Raw genomic sequence first — 15,160 nt, forward strand, 5'->3', positions numbered from 1 at the left:
TCACGATAAAAAGCAGAAACCAACAGAGTGTTAGTTTAATGCCGGTGCTTTATTGAGGGCCCGGGGATACGGGGGGCTCACGCCCCAAAGCCAGAATCCCGAACTGTTCATTTCGAGCACATCTTTTATACACTCAGACAAACAAAACATTTGCTATAGCTACCACTTCAAAGGTACATGATGAAGCTTAATATTTCATCCAATTAATTAACTCCTAGCTAAGGTCATTATCAATCATCCCCAGTTGCCTAACTCTATAATTCACATACCTCACTCCCACCACCAGGTGCATGTTCTTTATGCTTCAGTTCCTTTTCATAATTGTTTTTATTTAATCTTGTATAGCTGGTACATTCCGATCAGAGGCCTGGTCAGAGGCCTGGTCTACACAGAAACCCTTAGCCATAGTACTGCTAACTCAGAGGCCATACTACTGCTAACTCAGAGATCATTGCAACATCCCCAATGATGTAACCTCTGTCCCTGTGATGTCACCACTGTCCCTTGTGACATCAGCAATGTCCCCAATGATGTCATTGGTGTCTCTTTAATGTCAACCCTTTCCTTGTGAAGATACCGATGTCCCTGTGACATCAGGGTGGTTCCTTTGTTATCAGCAGTCCCATGTGATGTCACTGGTCCCGAATAATATCACCCATGTCTGTGTGATGTCACCACTGTCCCCTGTGGTGTCACCAATGTCCCAAATGATGTCACCAATGTCACTATGATATCACAGCTGTCCCTTTGTTTTCACCAGTTACTTGTGATGTCACTGGTCCTCAGTGATGTCACCCATTTCTCTGTGATGTCATCAGACTCCTTTGATGTCACTGATGTCCCTGTGACATCACAGCTGTCCATTTGTTTTCAACAGCCCCCTGTGATGTCACTGGTCCCCAATGATGTCACTGCTGTCTCTGTGGTGTCACCACTGTGCCAAGCGGTGGCACCTTGTCCCCGTGATGTCACCGATATCCCTGTGATGTCACCAGACCCCTGTGATGTCACTGATTTCCCTGTGATACCAGGCCTATTTCTTTGTTTTCCAGAGTACCCTGTGATGTCACCGGTTCCCAAGGATGTCACCCATGTCCCTGTGATGTCACCACTGTCCCCTGTGATGTCACCAATATCCCCAATGATGTCACTGATGTCTCTTTGATGTCAGCCATGTACTTGTGATGTCACTGATGTCCCATGTGATGTCACCAATGTCCCTGTGACATCACAGCTTTCTCTTTGTTTTCACCAATCCCCTTTGATGACACTCGTCCCCAATGATGTCACTAATGTCCTTTTAGGGTTAGGGTTAGGGTAAGGTTAGGGTTGCTGTTAGGTTTAGGGTTAGGGTTAGGTTTGGATTTAGGTTTAGGGTTAGGGTTAGAGTTAGCGTTAGTGTTAATATTAGGGTTAGGGTTTAGGGTTAGCGTTAGGGTTAGGGTTTAGGGTTAAGGTTTAGGGTTTAGGTTTAGGGTTAGGTTAGGATTAGGATTAGGTTTAGGGTAAGGGTTAGGGTTAGGTTTAGAGTTTTTTTAAAGTTTTGGTCTAGTATTCAGATCAGGAGTAGGTACACACTTGTCCAAGTGTGCTTGCAAACCAAGCTCTTGCTCTTTGTCTAGTGCCGAGAGGGGTTTCCCAACTTCTCTTGAGAGATGGAGGCTCAGGGCTTTCTTTCCTGTGTGGAATGGCAGTTGTTTGCTTGTAGGAGCGCTGGGCTGAAACTGACTGTCTGACAGCCAACATTTCATATGGATGAAGATGCCTCCCTGAACAAAGTTGCCTGCACAGAAAGGTCTTGTTCTTTGTGCAATGCCAATAGTGGCATCCTACTGCACTAGATAGATGATGAGTCAGGGTTAGGGTTCGTTTTATGGGCTATGATTTAGGGTTAGGGTTAGGGTTACCTGCCTGTATTTACCTACGCAGCCGTGGGTGGATACAGGACTTAGCCCTGTCTTGTCCCACTGAAGGAATTCACAGGACTTCAACACTAATTGTTGAAATTAAAGATTTTCCCAACATTTCCCTCTTCTGAGACTTGGTGAAATTTCCAGCAAGTCTCCCTGATAAGCTTTATAGTACTTTGAGTTACAAACATTAGTACAGCAGTTCACAGAAATGAATGAAAGACTATAATCACTGTCACTCCAGTCCCTGTTATTCATTTGACCCATTTAGAGGGGCCTGGAAACCAAGATGATCGTTCCCAAAAACTTCCCAGATCCTCAGGTAGTATCGTCATTCTGTAATTCATGTAAGACTCTACCTTGTTCCCAAAACATCGAAATTAGTCCCTGCCTTCTGAGTTTGATCTCTATATACATGGTGAGAACTGTTTATTATGGTACCAACCCCGTGAGGCCAACAGCAGATCCCTCACCCCCAGAGCCTGAGGCAGGGTGTCCTGGGGCAAAGCCTCCTGGTGAGACCAGCCCAAACTGCTGCAGACCCCCCTGCACAGGAGCAGGAAGAACTGGGTGCCCCCAAAAATCCCTCTGTTCCCTCTTTTGGTGGTCTCAGCATGGGGGTGGTACAGCAGCTACCACAGCCTCCAGAAAAGCCCCCCCAGCCCCTCCTCTCTCAATCCGTGCCTCAGTTTCCTCACCCTGAGCAGCTCCTGGGGACCCAGGGGGTGGCATCACCCCGTCCCAGCACCACCCCTTCGAGTTCCTCTCCCCCACCAAGCTGGGGGGACCCAGCGGACATGAACCCCCAGTCCCTGCACCCCGGGGACACGGGGGGCTCCCCGCAGCCCCCACTCGTCCCGTCAGTCTCAGCCCATCGAGTTGACCTGGTCCTCCATGTCCCGGCAGAGCTGGGGACACAGGGCTGGGGACACGGACCCAGGGTGGGGACACGACACTGTCACACAGAGGAGGGGACAGGAAGCCAAAGTCCTGCTACCCTCCCCACTCCTCTGACCTCTCCCACCCCTTTCCCATCGGTTTAGGAGGGTCCCAGCACTTTTTTTGAGTATGCTGGGTGCCGTGTTGAAGGGCAGGTGTAGGGATTTATAATGTTAATATAGAGGATATGCTGCAGCTGTGGAAACATAGCCTTATGTTGCTTATAGTGCTAACACAGAGGATATGCTGCTGTGAGAACATAACCTTATGTTGCAATTGTGAAAACATGATCTGTTGTTTTGATGGCCTTCTGATGGTACGAGGATGGGAAAGATCTACCAAGAGAAACAGTAGCAAAACTAGATATAGAAAAGAGAGTCTCAGTACCAGCTATCAGAGTGGGAAAGGACATAAAGAATGTTAAAGAAATAGAGCTAATAGAAGAGTATTGTTAGAAAACTGTATAAAAGACTGCTGCTTGATTCCAATAAACAGTGTTGTCTGATCGTCACATTGGTGTGCTGAGTCGTCCGTGCTCACATGAAAACTCCCCAGGCAGGTGCCCTCTCAAAGGCACTGTGATGTCCCTGATGTCCCCAGGGATGTCCCCAGTGTTCCCAATGATGGCACCACTGTCCCTCTGACCTCACCGACATCTCCAATGATATCACTGCTGTCCCTGTGATGTCACTGTTGTCCCCAGGAGTGGTCCCTGTGTCCCCAATGATGCCACCACTGTCCTCGGTGATTTCACCGCTCTTCCCAGTGATGTCACTGGTCTCCAGTTATGTCACTGCTGTCCCATGAGATGTCACCAATGTCCCCAATGATGTCACTGCTGTCCCTGTGACCTCATCACTATCCCTTTGATGTCACTGCTATCCCTGTGATGTCAGCAGTCTCCAGTGATGTCACTGCTGTCTCCACGGATGTCACCACTGTCCCATGTGATGTCACCACTGTCCCCAAGGGTGGTCCCTGTGTCCTCAAAATGTCATTGCTGTCTCTGTGATGTCACCGCTCTCCCAAGTGGTAGTACCATGTCCCTGTGATGTCACTGATATCCCTGTGATGTCACCAGACCCCTGTGATGTCACCAGTTACACTGATAATATCAGTGGTGTCTCTGTGATGTCATCCCTGGCCTTGTGAAGACATCGATATCCCCTGAGATGTCACAGATGTCCCCGTTTATGTCACTGGTGTCTCTGTGATGTCACCCCTGTCGTTGTAAAGCCACCGATGTCCCCTGTGATGTCAGCAGTCTTTCGTGACATCACAGCTGTCATTTGTTGTCACCAGTCCCCTGTGATATCACTGGTCCCCAGTGATGTCACCGATGTATCTGTGATGGCACCACTGTCCCCTGTGTTGTCGTCCATGTCCACGATGATGTCACTGGTGACTCGGTGATGTCACCCCTGTCCTTTTGAAGTCACTGAAATCCCCTGTGATGTCACAAATATCCCTGTGAAATCATGGCTGTCTCTTTGTTGTCACCAGTCCCCTGTGACATCACTGACCCCCAATTATGTCACTTCTGTCTCTGTGATGTCACCACTGTCCCCAGAGGTGGCACCATATCCCCATGATGTCACCGATGTCCCTGTGATGTCACCAGACCCCTTTGATTTCACTAATGTCCCTGTGACATTATGGCTGTCCCCTCGTTTTAACCAGTCCCTGTGATGTCACTCATCTCTAATGATGTCACTGCTATCCCTGTGGTGTCACCACTGTGCCCAGTGCTGGCACCTTGTCCTCATGATGTCACCGATATCCTTGTGATGTCACCAGACCCCTGTGATGTCACTGATGTCACCTTTCTCTTACCTTCTTGGTGTGTGGGGCGAAAATCGCCCTTGTCAGGGAGCACCTGCAGGCTCTGCTCCTCCGGTGATCCAACAGCGGCCCCTGCTGACCGTGATTGGAATTGCGCCAAAAAGCAAGGAATACAGGACTGTTTCCTTTTTTTTTTGAGAGGGATTTTTGGTACAGGATTATTTGGTTGTTTTTGTGTTCTATCTTTGTTCTGCAAACACACATATATCCTTAAAGAAAGGGATTTTTTTTTGCTTTCTCCACACTTTCGCAATTGGAACCTCTTAATTTTGGACTTAAAATTGCTTAGAAGGAGGAGTTTGGTCTTCCTCATAAGTGTGTGATTCACAAAGATGCTTTTGGATCAAGGCATCCAGAACACATTTCTGATGGGCCTGGGCCTGGTGGAAGCGCTGAGTGTGGACACGTTGGCATGGCCAGGGCTTGTGGGGATGTGATAAGTGAAGACACAGGTTTTATTCCAAGCAAATTAAAATAAAAAAAGGGGGTACTAGCAAAAAAACTATTTCTGTATATTTACTAACTTCTAGGCATACCGTGGAGTCTGTAAGGTGAAAGGTCCTGTCTGGACCTAACACCAGGGAATCTTTTGCGGCCGGGAACAGGGAACAAATTATAAATGAAAATATATTTCTCTGTGCCATGTGGATACAGAGAAAGGCCCTCAGTGCGGGGATGATGCAAGACCCCCCCTGTACAAGCCCAGGGGAAATACGTTACAACCAACCAAAAGGTAACACCCACCTCCAAAGCAGGGGAATTACCTTTTAAGGCAACAAACGGACAATGGATGAATATTCAACAACTGATATCGAGAGGGTACAAAAAGCCCAGTTTTCAAACAAGTTTTGTGTGTCTCGGGCGGGCACTGACCCCCCAGGCCACCCAGCACTGTTTGCTTTATTATCGCTTGCTTAATAAATTTATTAATTTTTAATTGGAACTAAGTTGTCTAAATTCTTAAACTAACTTATAACAATTTGGTGCGTTGGCCGGGAATCCAAATTGCTTTGGTCTGAACTCCTGCAGAGAAAGGGAGGCGCCCTATCTCCAGATAGCCCTGCTCTGAAAGCTGTTCTTATCAAACTCTGGATCAATGAACCCAGTAAAATTTCGATAATAAAGCAAAGAAATCTGCAGACCCCCTTAAATTTTGTGCACGAAGACCAAACGAAGACCCCAGGGAGGGTAAGTATAGAGTTTTCTTTTTTTTGGTGAGTCGTTTGGTTGGGGGAGGGAATCCTAAGGTGTGCCTGTGTGAGCGGTCTCGGTAGGAGACCAAACAGTGTAAACTCTCCTGTAATGCAGTGCCACAACCCGCGAGGGAATGGGTCATGACCGGGAGAAAGCAAATGTGTGTACGTTTTAAAGCGCCTTAGAAGATGGGACAGAAGAAAAGCAAGCCTTCTGGATCCCATGGGGGAGGGCGATATCTCCCCACAAAGCCCATTAAGATGAAAAATAAAACAGTGGACTAATTCCGCTAGAAAGAAATTATATGTTATTATATAGAAGCTTGGGGAGAAAAGTCATTCTCTAATCCCCATATTATATGGCCCGTATTCGAATATTCTCTTCTGTCTCCTTTGTCTCCGACTGTCATCCTCTCCATGCCCTGACAGAGACAGTGAATAAGTGATAGATAAACAAGGATTTTTTTTGGGCAGTATAGACTTTGTTGATTAAGTCTAGTTTGTCACTACTTTTACATGGTTCTGAACTTCTAAGTGTTTTCTTTGAATTTTTTCCTTTTTTAACTTTGCTACACCAGGAAATTATTCTCTGTGTGTGGTTTTTGGCAGTGAGGATTTTATAATTCTCTTTAGTTTATAATCTTCTCTACTTCTGTGTGATATACTGAAGTTCTTTTTGTGTTCCACCTTCCTCTCTGTCTTTCTATCAGATGTTCTACCTCTGCTTTTTATTTTTCATTACATTAGTTGTCCTGTGTCAATAAAGAAAACTATACCAAAATATTTTGGCTGACTAGAGCCTGGACAAATGCAAAAGGGAATCTTCTTGTGGCTATCGCTGTCTGTGCAGTGTGGACCACCAATCTGTGGAAATAATTTGTTTGAATGTATTCTGAATTCCTACTAGAGTACATCCTGATCTTGGCCAGGCTTCCAGGGAGGGGGGAGAGAATGATCCCTTCCCTGAGAACGCAGCACGGCGGGAGTCCCCTGTATAGAAGCGATAAAGAGATAAGTAAATGTAAACAACTAAAGAGCTCTCGGAATGGCCCCGAGGCTCTCAGACGCTTCCAAGATTTTTCGAGAGCAATCAACATTTTTAAGCAGTATGTTTGTTATATGTAGCGTGTGTATAAGTGTATGCACCTCATGAGGATAATTTGTAAGTGAAGTGTGTTGTTTGAGTGGTAAGAAGTTACTAACAAATTATTTGTTAGAGTAAAACCTCTCTCGTGGTGGGTGAGAGGGGATGGGAACATATGTTGTGTAAACATTCTTATAATAAGTACTAAAAACTAAAAGTTTGCAAAACCGATAGAAAAGTTTCTGAAGGGATCTATGACAAAGTAGTTTTTGTTGGTTAAGCATGTAAGAAAAAGTACAGAACGGAGTGATGTGGAAAAGGGAAGCATTCTTAAAACAACAGAGAGTCTGTGTGCCAGCACAGAAAGCAAAAATAAGAGATTTGAATATGGGAGAAAAGAAAAGGAGTAATATATTGTTAAGATAGTGTTGTGAAAGACTGACCACTGATTATTATCAGAGTCTTTGGGAGTGAAGGAAGTTTAAATAAGAGATAAGTTGTTAGAAAAGCCAGAGGAGGGAGAAAGGGAAGGATTATTATGTAAAAGAGGAAAATGAATGAAAATGTGCCCATGCATTGAGAGTTAAGAGTAAGTTGAGTTTATCCTGTTGACTAGACTGTCCTGTAGAATTTCACCTAAGATAATTGTGACCTGGCGGGAGGTCTGTCTCTTCTCCCAGACAATCAACAGTGAAACAAAAGGCCATGACCTTAAGCTCTGCCAAGAGAGGTTTCCAGACAGAGTGATCAAACATTTAAATGATTCACCATCCCTAAAACTGTTCCCATAATCTAATACTCACGGTGAAATTATATCAAAAGTTGAACTTGATAATCTTAAAAATCTCTTCTAACCTCATTAATTCTATGATTCTATAATTCTGTGATTTCATTAACTTTTAAGTCCAATAGCGCGTGCGTGAAGGAAGCAATGCCACAGAATCCATCGCTGCGTGCACATGCTAAGTGCCAGCCAAAGGCCCAGCTGGTACACTGAAACAACAGAACAGCACCAAATGAATATGCACTACTCCTGGAAGGTGGTAATGGATAAAAATCTCTAGTCCCCAATGAAAGACAATTGTTATAAGAATAATACCATGTTTTAACCACCAGAAAAAAAGTAGTCCTTCGTATTTTTAGTAACTCCATAATACCTAGATTTCTTAGATCCCAAATAACTGAAGGAGCATAAATAACTAAACAAAAGAGGCAATCGAGGCCTAAATAACCAGAGCACAAGAACAAAAGACAATGCCAAAGGGCAATGCCAGAAAGCACTAATAAACACCAATACTGATAAGCAGTGGCACCACAGAGGGCAAGACCAGATTAGCCCCTATACTTGCCACAAGAAGATATCTCTCTCCTGCTGTCGGCGGCAATCCGATAGGCATGGAAAGTGGAGGTATATGCTATACTGGACCTCTGTTTGCCTTAACTATATTCCTACTAGTACTGCCAAAAGTGCTATCAAAACACATGCTATGACACAACTATAGTAACTGCCTCTAATAGAAAGTAATAAGCTCCTATTAAAAACAAAATTAAGTTGGTTTTTTTTTTCTTGTTATATACTGTCTTTAAATTATTGTTTTTACCTTATTAATTCCATGTTTTATGAGATTAATTTCTACAGATGCAACTGACTACAATATCTGTGAATTCAAAAAGCGTCACAGCAAGAAGTACGAGAGCCCAAAAGACCATTATCCTGCATCTGGCTCCCGGGCAAACTAAAGACATGAAGAAAACCACGGAAACTACTCCTCAACGAGCCCAAAACATCATAAAATTTAACATAAAGAACCTTGTAATAAAACCATTAAAAAAAAAAAAAATGGGGGATTGTGATAAGTGAAGACACAGGTTTTATTCCAAGCAAATTAAAATAAAAAAAGGGGGTACTAGCAAAAAAACTATTTCTGTATATTTACTAACTTCTAGGCGTACCGTGGAGTCTGTAAGGTGAAAGGTCCTGTCTGGACCTAACACCAGGGAATCTTTTGCGGCCGGGAACAGGGAACAAATTATAAATGAAAATATATTTCTCTGTGCCATGTGGATACAGAGAAAGGCCCTCAGTGTGGGGATGATGCAAGACCCCCCCTGTACAAGCCCAGGGGAAATACGTTACAACCAACCAAAAGGTAACACCCACCTCCAAAGCAGGGGAATTACCTTTTAAGGCAACAAACAGACAATGGATGAATATTCAACAACTGATATCGAGAGGGTACAAAAAGCCCAGTTTTCAAACAAGTTTTGTGTGTCTCGGGCGGGCACTGACCCCCCAGGCCACCCAGCACTGTTTGCTTTATTATCGCTTGCTTAATAAATTTATTAATTTTTAATTGGAACTAAGTTGTCTAAATTCTTAAACTAACTTATAACAGGGAGGTGTTACTCTGCCAAGCCAAGTGCTGGCAATCCCCACCAGAACTGGTGCAGACGACCCCAGGGGTTGGCACAGGGCAGATTCCTGAACATAGGGACAAACCTGCTGGGAGTTACATGGATGTCTCTAAACCCCATGTGCCATGGGGGGTGCAAGGTGGTTGGGAAAGGAAATGAGGAGAACATGGTGAGAGCAGGAGCTGGAGGAGCAGCCCCAATGCTCCCAGCTCACAGCCCTTGCCCACTCCAGCAAAGCCCAAACAAGCCCAGCCTAGACCTTCCAGCCCCATCTTCCCAGCTCAGGAGCTCTGTCAGAGAGAACAGGCTGGGCTGGACGATTCTTCCTGGGCACTGACTGTGCTGGAGCGCTGCCTGGGCTGGCTGAGGGAGGGCCTCACTGGGACAGAGGTTGTGCTGCTGTTCAGCTCTTGCACGTGTGGTTTTAGAGGGAAAAGGAAAGCCCGTTATTTCCCCTGCTGGCTGCAAGCCCTGCACAAGCCTCTGGCCCTGGGATACAGGAGAGCTGCAGGGAGCTGGACCCTTTCCCTTCAGTTTTGGTTTGATTATTTTCCCCAGTGGTCCCTACCCCACTAGGGGGCCTGGAATGCCCCATCTCCATCACCCCACAGCCCCATAGCCCACAGGGATTGCTACTCAGCTTTGGCATCTCTCTCTGCAGGCCCCTGCAAAGAAAAAAAGGGCAGAGGTGGGAGGCAGAGATCCTGCACAGCTCTTGTTTTCCATTCCCAGGACTACACAGTGAGGATGATGAGCTGAATCTCCACACCTCACTCAGAGAGGGATTTTTCCAGCCCAGCCTATAAAACAGTGAATTCCATTTCCCAACCTGGCCTCTCCCAAGCTCTCAGCAGCAGAGCACAGCCAGACTGTGGAGGAGCTGTGCTGGTTCCACTCAGGCCAGCTCAGACACTCCATTCTTGTGTCCAGGGGATGGGAGCCAATGTGTGCCTGTGGCAGGGATATATTTGGTCTCTCCCTCCCAACTTTGGCATTCAAGCACAAGAACCTCTTTGATGAAGTCTTTGTCTTAACAGCTTTACTTGCCTCATTTGGCAAAGGCCTGAGAGGCTCAGCTTCCTGTGAAATGAGGGGAGGATGCTGCCGTCCTAAGGCAGCACGGCTCAGACAGCAGCAGCCAGCATCAGAGTGCAATTCCAGCCTCAAATTTTCCTCTAAATATCCCCAAATCACTCACCTTCCACCACAAAACAGGAGGTGGCTGCAGCCAGGAGGAGGAGTGATGTGCTCACCAAGCCTATCATGAGGTCCTGCAAAAACGTCTGGAAGCTGTTGGGGAAGATGAGTGGAAGCAGAGAGCAGGATATGACCTTAGACACAAGATAGATCCCAGCTGATGAACCTCCCAATGTCCTCGTGGTGGCAGCTGGGCAGCCTTGGCCCAGTGCTGAAGGACCTTGGGTGGGAGGGAGGGAATCACTGACCTTCAATGGCTGTGCCTGCCTGGGAACTGGACCCGCTGCCTGGGAGGAGAAAGGCACAGGCTGAGAGCCTGCAGCTCCCCCAGGTACTGCACACCCTGAGACACTGTGGGGACCCCCTGAGCCACCCTCTGTCAACTGTGGGGATCAAGAAATTAATGCCCTGGCCACCTGTGGCTCTGGATTAGATCTGACACCACCACTCTCCCCTTGCTGTGATGCAGGGGCAGGAGAGGAGCAGGATGCTCTCCCATGACTGGGAGGGTTGTCCCCAGTGGCAAAGACTGGGCTGAACTGCCCAGTGACCCCCAGCATCCTACTACCCAGGGACATGTCATAGGGCAGGGCAGGGTCTCCTCCCTCACCTGAGGTCTGTGGGGCTGATGATATTTCCCTGCCTTTTCCACAGTGCCACAACTCACCTGCGACTTTCAGCTTCTGTGGAGCACTGAGGGCAGAGTTCCTCACTCAGTTGCTCTTGTTCTTTTGCTGGTATCCACGTGGGTATGTTCCTGGGCTCACCCTCATCCCAGGGAAGAGCATGTAGTAACTCTTCTGCCTTTCTTGGGCTTCCAGGCTGCTCATCTCCACTCTGTGCTTGCAGAAGACAATTTGTGTGGTGGGAGACTCCCAGAAAACTGGGCACCAAAACAAAACCTGTTCCCCTCCTCTGTAGCCATGGGGTTCATGGAGAGGTCAGGAGCTGGGAGGTCACCTGGAGAGAAGGCACAGGTATTGCCCAGGACAGTGTTAGTGTTGTCAGAACAGAAAAATGCCTCAGATCTGGTATGGGAACCGTTTCCTCTCCAGGAGTTCACACCTGGGTAACAAAGCCCTTCTCCCTTCCCATCTCCAGCCCCACACATCTCCCTTTACAGGACCTGTCCCTGTGCTCACCATTCCCTGGGGAGCTGCAGATGTCCTGGGCCATGGCACCAGCACCTGCAATGCCTGGGGAGGGTTCAGCAATGCAACCTCAGCTCCTATGCTCTCATGTTGCTTGAAGGGGGAGGGTCTCTCTTTCAGGGAGGTGTTTGAGGGATGGTTCAGCTTGGAGTTGAAGGGTTCTGGTCATAGTGTCTGACTTGGCAGATGCTGAAGTGCTTTAGAGAGCCAGAGATATCCACCTGGAACCACAAACCCAACCAAAACTGCCTCTGATGCAAGTAAACTTCTGCCAAAAGGTTCCTTTGCTGTGGGAAGGTTTGAGCTTGGTGTGCATGTCAGGGGCTGTTGATGCTGAGACCTCAGACCCTCAACTGTCCAAAAACTGGACACGCCCCCCGAGCATCCCAATCCCCCAGGGACATGCCATGGGGCAGGACAGGGCCCTCTCACTCACCCGGTCTGGGGGACTGCAGAGTGTTGTCATTCTGTGCCTCCGTTCCATGTCTCACCTCTGAAACTCAGAATCCACCAAGCACTGAGGGCAGAGTTCCTCACTGGATTGCTGTTGTCCTTGGACTGGTGTCCACATGTGGATGTCCCTGTGCTCCCCCAGTCATGGGGAAGAGCATGGAGTAGCTCCCCTTCTTCTCTTAAGCTTTCAGGCTGCTCATCTCCACTCCATCCTTGCAGAAGACAATTCGGGTAGCAGGGGACTTCCAGTGACTTGGGCACAGAAAATAACCCTGTTCTCCCTCCTGTGCAGCACTGGGGCTCATGGAGAGGTCAGGAGCCAGAAGGTCACCTGGAGACATGGCACAGGGATGGCCTAGGACAGTGTTAGTGTTGTCAGGGATGGAAAAATGGATGGGATCTGGAAGGGGAAGAGTTTCCTTTCCAGGACTTCACACATGGGGAGCAAAGCCCTTCTCCCTTCCCATCTCCAGACCCACACAGCCGCCATTATGGGTCCTATCGCTGTACTCACCAGCACCTGGGGAGTTGGGCTGTCACACCAGCACCTGCACAGTGGGGCACAGAGGGTTTTGGACAGAGGGGCAGCTCAGCCCCGTGCCCCTGTTCACGTTCCCACTGCTGAGTCTGTTTTGCGTGAGCACCTTCCCACATATGAGCCTCCATCCTGCATCTCCTTTATCTCCTCTCTTGACACCCATCCAAGCCCATTTTTGGTTGGGTTTCTGGTTCCAGGTGGATGCCTCTGGCTCCCTAAAGTACTTCAGCGTCTGCCAAGTCTCACACTATAACCCGAACCACCCCCCTTTTGCCCAGGATGGGCCCTGTCCTGCCCTGCTCAGCAGCCCTCCAGTGCTCAGTCCCAAGGCCTGTCCCTCTGGGGTAGAGACTGGAATCCATGGAGCTCCCCTGGGGATGGGTGAGGAGCCAATGGAGAGCTCAAGGGTTGGGATTAAAGAGAGAACTCCAGGAGATATCAGAGTGGTAGTCTGCTCCAGGCCATCTGAGTAGGAAGAACAAGGTTGGCTGAGGCTTCTACAGACAGATAGGAGCAGCTTCATGTTCACAGGCCCTAGTCCTTCTGAGGCACTTCAACAGCTCCAATATCTGCAGGAAAGACAACAGGGCAGGATATCTCCTTGTTCTGGGACAGGCAGAGTCAGACAAGTCTGGACTTTGAAATTCACTGTGACCAAGAATATCCCTGGGCATGACATTTGCAATGACACGTGTTCCATCCCATCCACACAGTAGTCAGTCAGGATCTATCAAACTGGACCAAGCAGATGTCTCCACAGAATCTTCAGCTGCAATTCCCTTGGAATATGGAACACAGGTGGGACACCATTCTGGGGTAGTGAGGCATTGCTTAAAGAACCAATGACCAAGGAGCATTGCAGAATGGAGAGGATAGGCCGTGACATCACAAAGGGGTCCATGGCTTGTGAGTGGGGCTGCATTCTGACAATGTGGGGTGTTGATTCTTTGGTTGCCAGGGGCTATTCCAGAATGGAGAGAATGGATCATGACATCACAAGGGGGCAAAACTTAAATGGGTTGTGCTACTCTGTGGGGTCTGAGGCGTTGGTTCTTTGGTTTCCAGGGGTCATTCTGGAATGGAGAGAATAGGCCGTGACATCCCAAAGGGGCCCACGGAACACTGGTAGGGCTACAGTGTGTGGATGTGGGGCGTTGGTTCTTTGGTTGCCAGTGTCCATAGTTGAATAGAGAGGACAGGCTGTGACATCACAAAGGGGCCCATGGCACATGGGAGGGACTGCACCGTGACATTTTGTGGCTCTGTTCCTCTGGGAATACAGATGACCATGGCAAAAAAATCACAGAAGCAAAGGCACATACTGACGGATCCCCTCAGAGTGCAACATTCTGGCCAAATTTTTCATCTGAGGTTCTGACCTCTTACTGCAAGGATCTCCTTCACATTCTGCCCACACTTGTAAGGTTGTGCAACACTGGGAAAAAAGAACAAATTGTGGGGGAGCCCAGCTGGCTCTGGGCTCTGTAAGCTGAAATACTGAAGATGGAATACTTACACCTGGCATAGGTTCAACCACGGACAGTAAGGACTGTGACACAGAATGGGTTTCCTGTTAGGAATACTGACCTATTGTATTCAGACGTGTGACTATGTCCAATCATGAGTTGTTATGTTAGTGGTAAACCAATGGTGCATATATATGTCACCCAGAACTGTATAAGAGTAGCAGCACTGTTGTAATAAACAGCTGGTATCCTGAAACCATGTCATGTACCACCCCAACCCATGACAGTGGCCTTCCAGTGCCTGAAGGGAGCAGACAAGAAAGATGGAGAGAGAAAATTTTGGACAAGGTCCTGAAGAGACAGGACAAGGGGGAAAGGTTTCACACTGTCAGAAGGTACGGTTAGATGGAATACTGGGAAGAAATTCTTGACTGTGAGGGTGGTGAGATCCTGGCACAGGTTGCCCAGAGAAGTTCTGGCATCCCCATCCATGTAAGGTGTTTAAGGCAAGACTGGATGGGGCTCTGAGCAACCTGGTCTGGTGGAAGGTGTCCCTGCCCATGGCAGGGGGTTGGAACAAGATGCTCTTTAAGGTCCCTTCTAACCCAAACCATTCCATGATTCTGTGACTGGGAGGGAATGATGTGGTTGGAGCCGTCGGGACCAGAGACCCCAAAATGATGGAGTTTTTCATTGTGGGTGGAGGAAGGAGGGGGCAGCAGAACTGACACCGTGGACTGATGACAGGCAGACTTTTTCCTGTTTGAGAGACTGATTGCTGGATGATGAAATGGGGGGTTAAAAATGCCCATTCATCCGACCCTGCGCGCATCTTGCTTGGGAAACAGACACGTACACGCGGTTACATGTCCGGCAAAATGGCCGATTCCTTTATTACCAGGGTGCTTATATAGGGAGGGTATAGAAGGTTCTGGGACAAGGGAAGGTTTTGAATTGAACCCACGAATCTGG

Source organism: Empidonax traillii, unplaced genomic scaffold (assembly GCF_003031625.1).
Source record: "Empidonax traillii isolate 1590-97213 ecotype Southwest subspecies unplaced genomic scaffold, ASM303162v1 scaffold1357:size123588, whole genome shotgun sequence".
NCBI classification, from domain to species: Eukaryota; Metazoa; Chordata; class Aves; order Passeriformes; family Tyrannidae; genus Empidonax; species Empidonax traillii.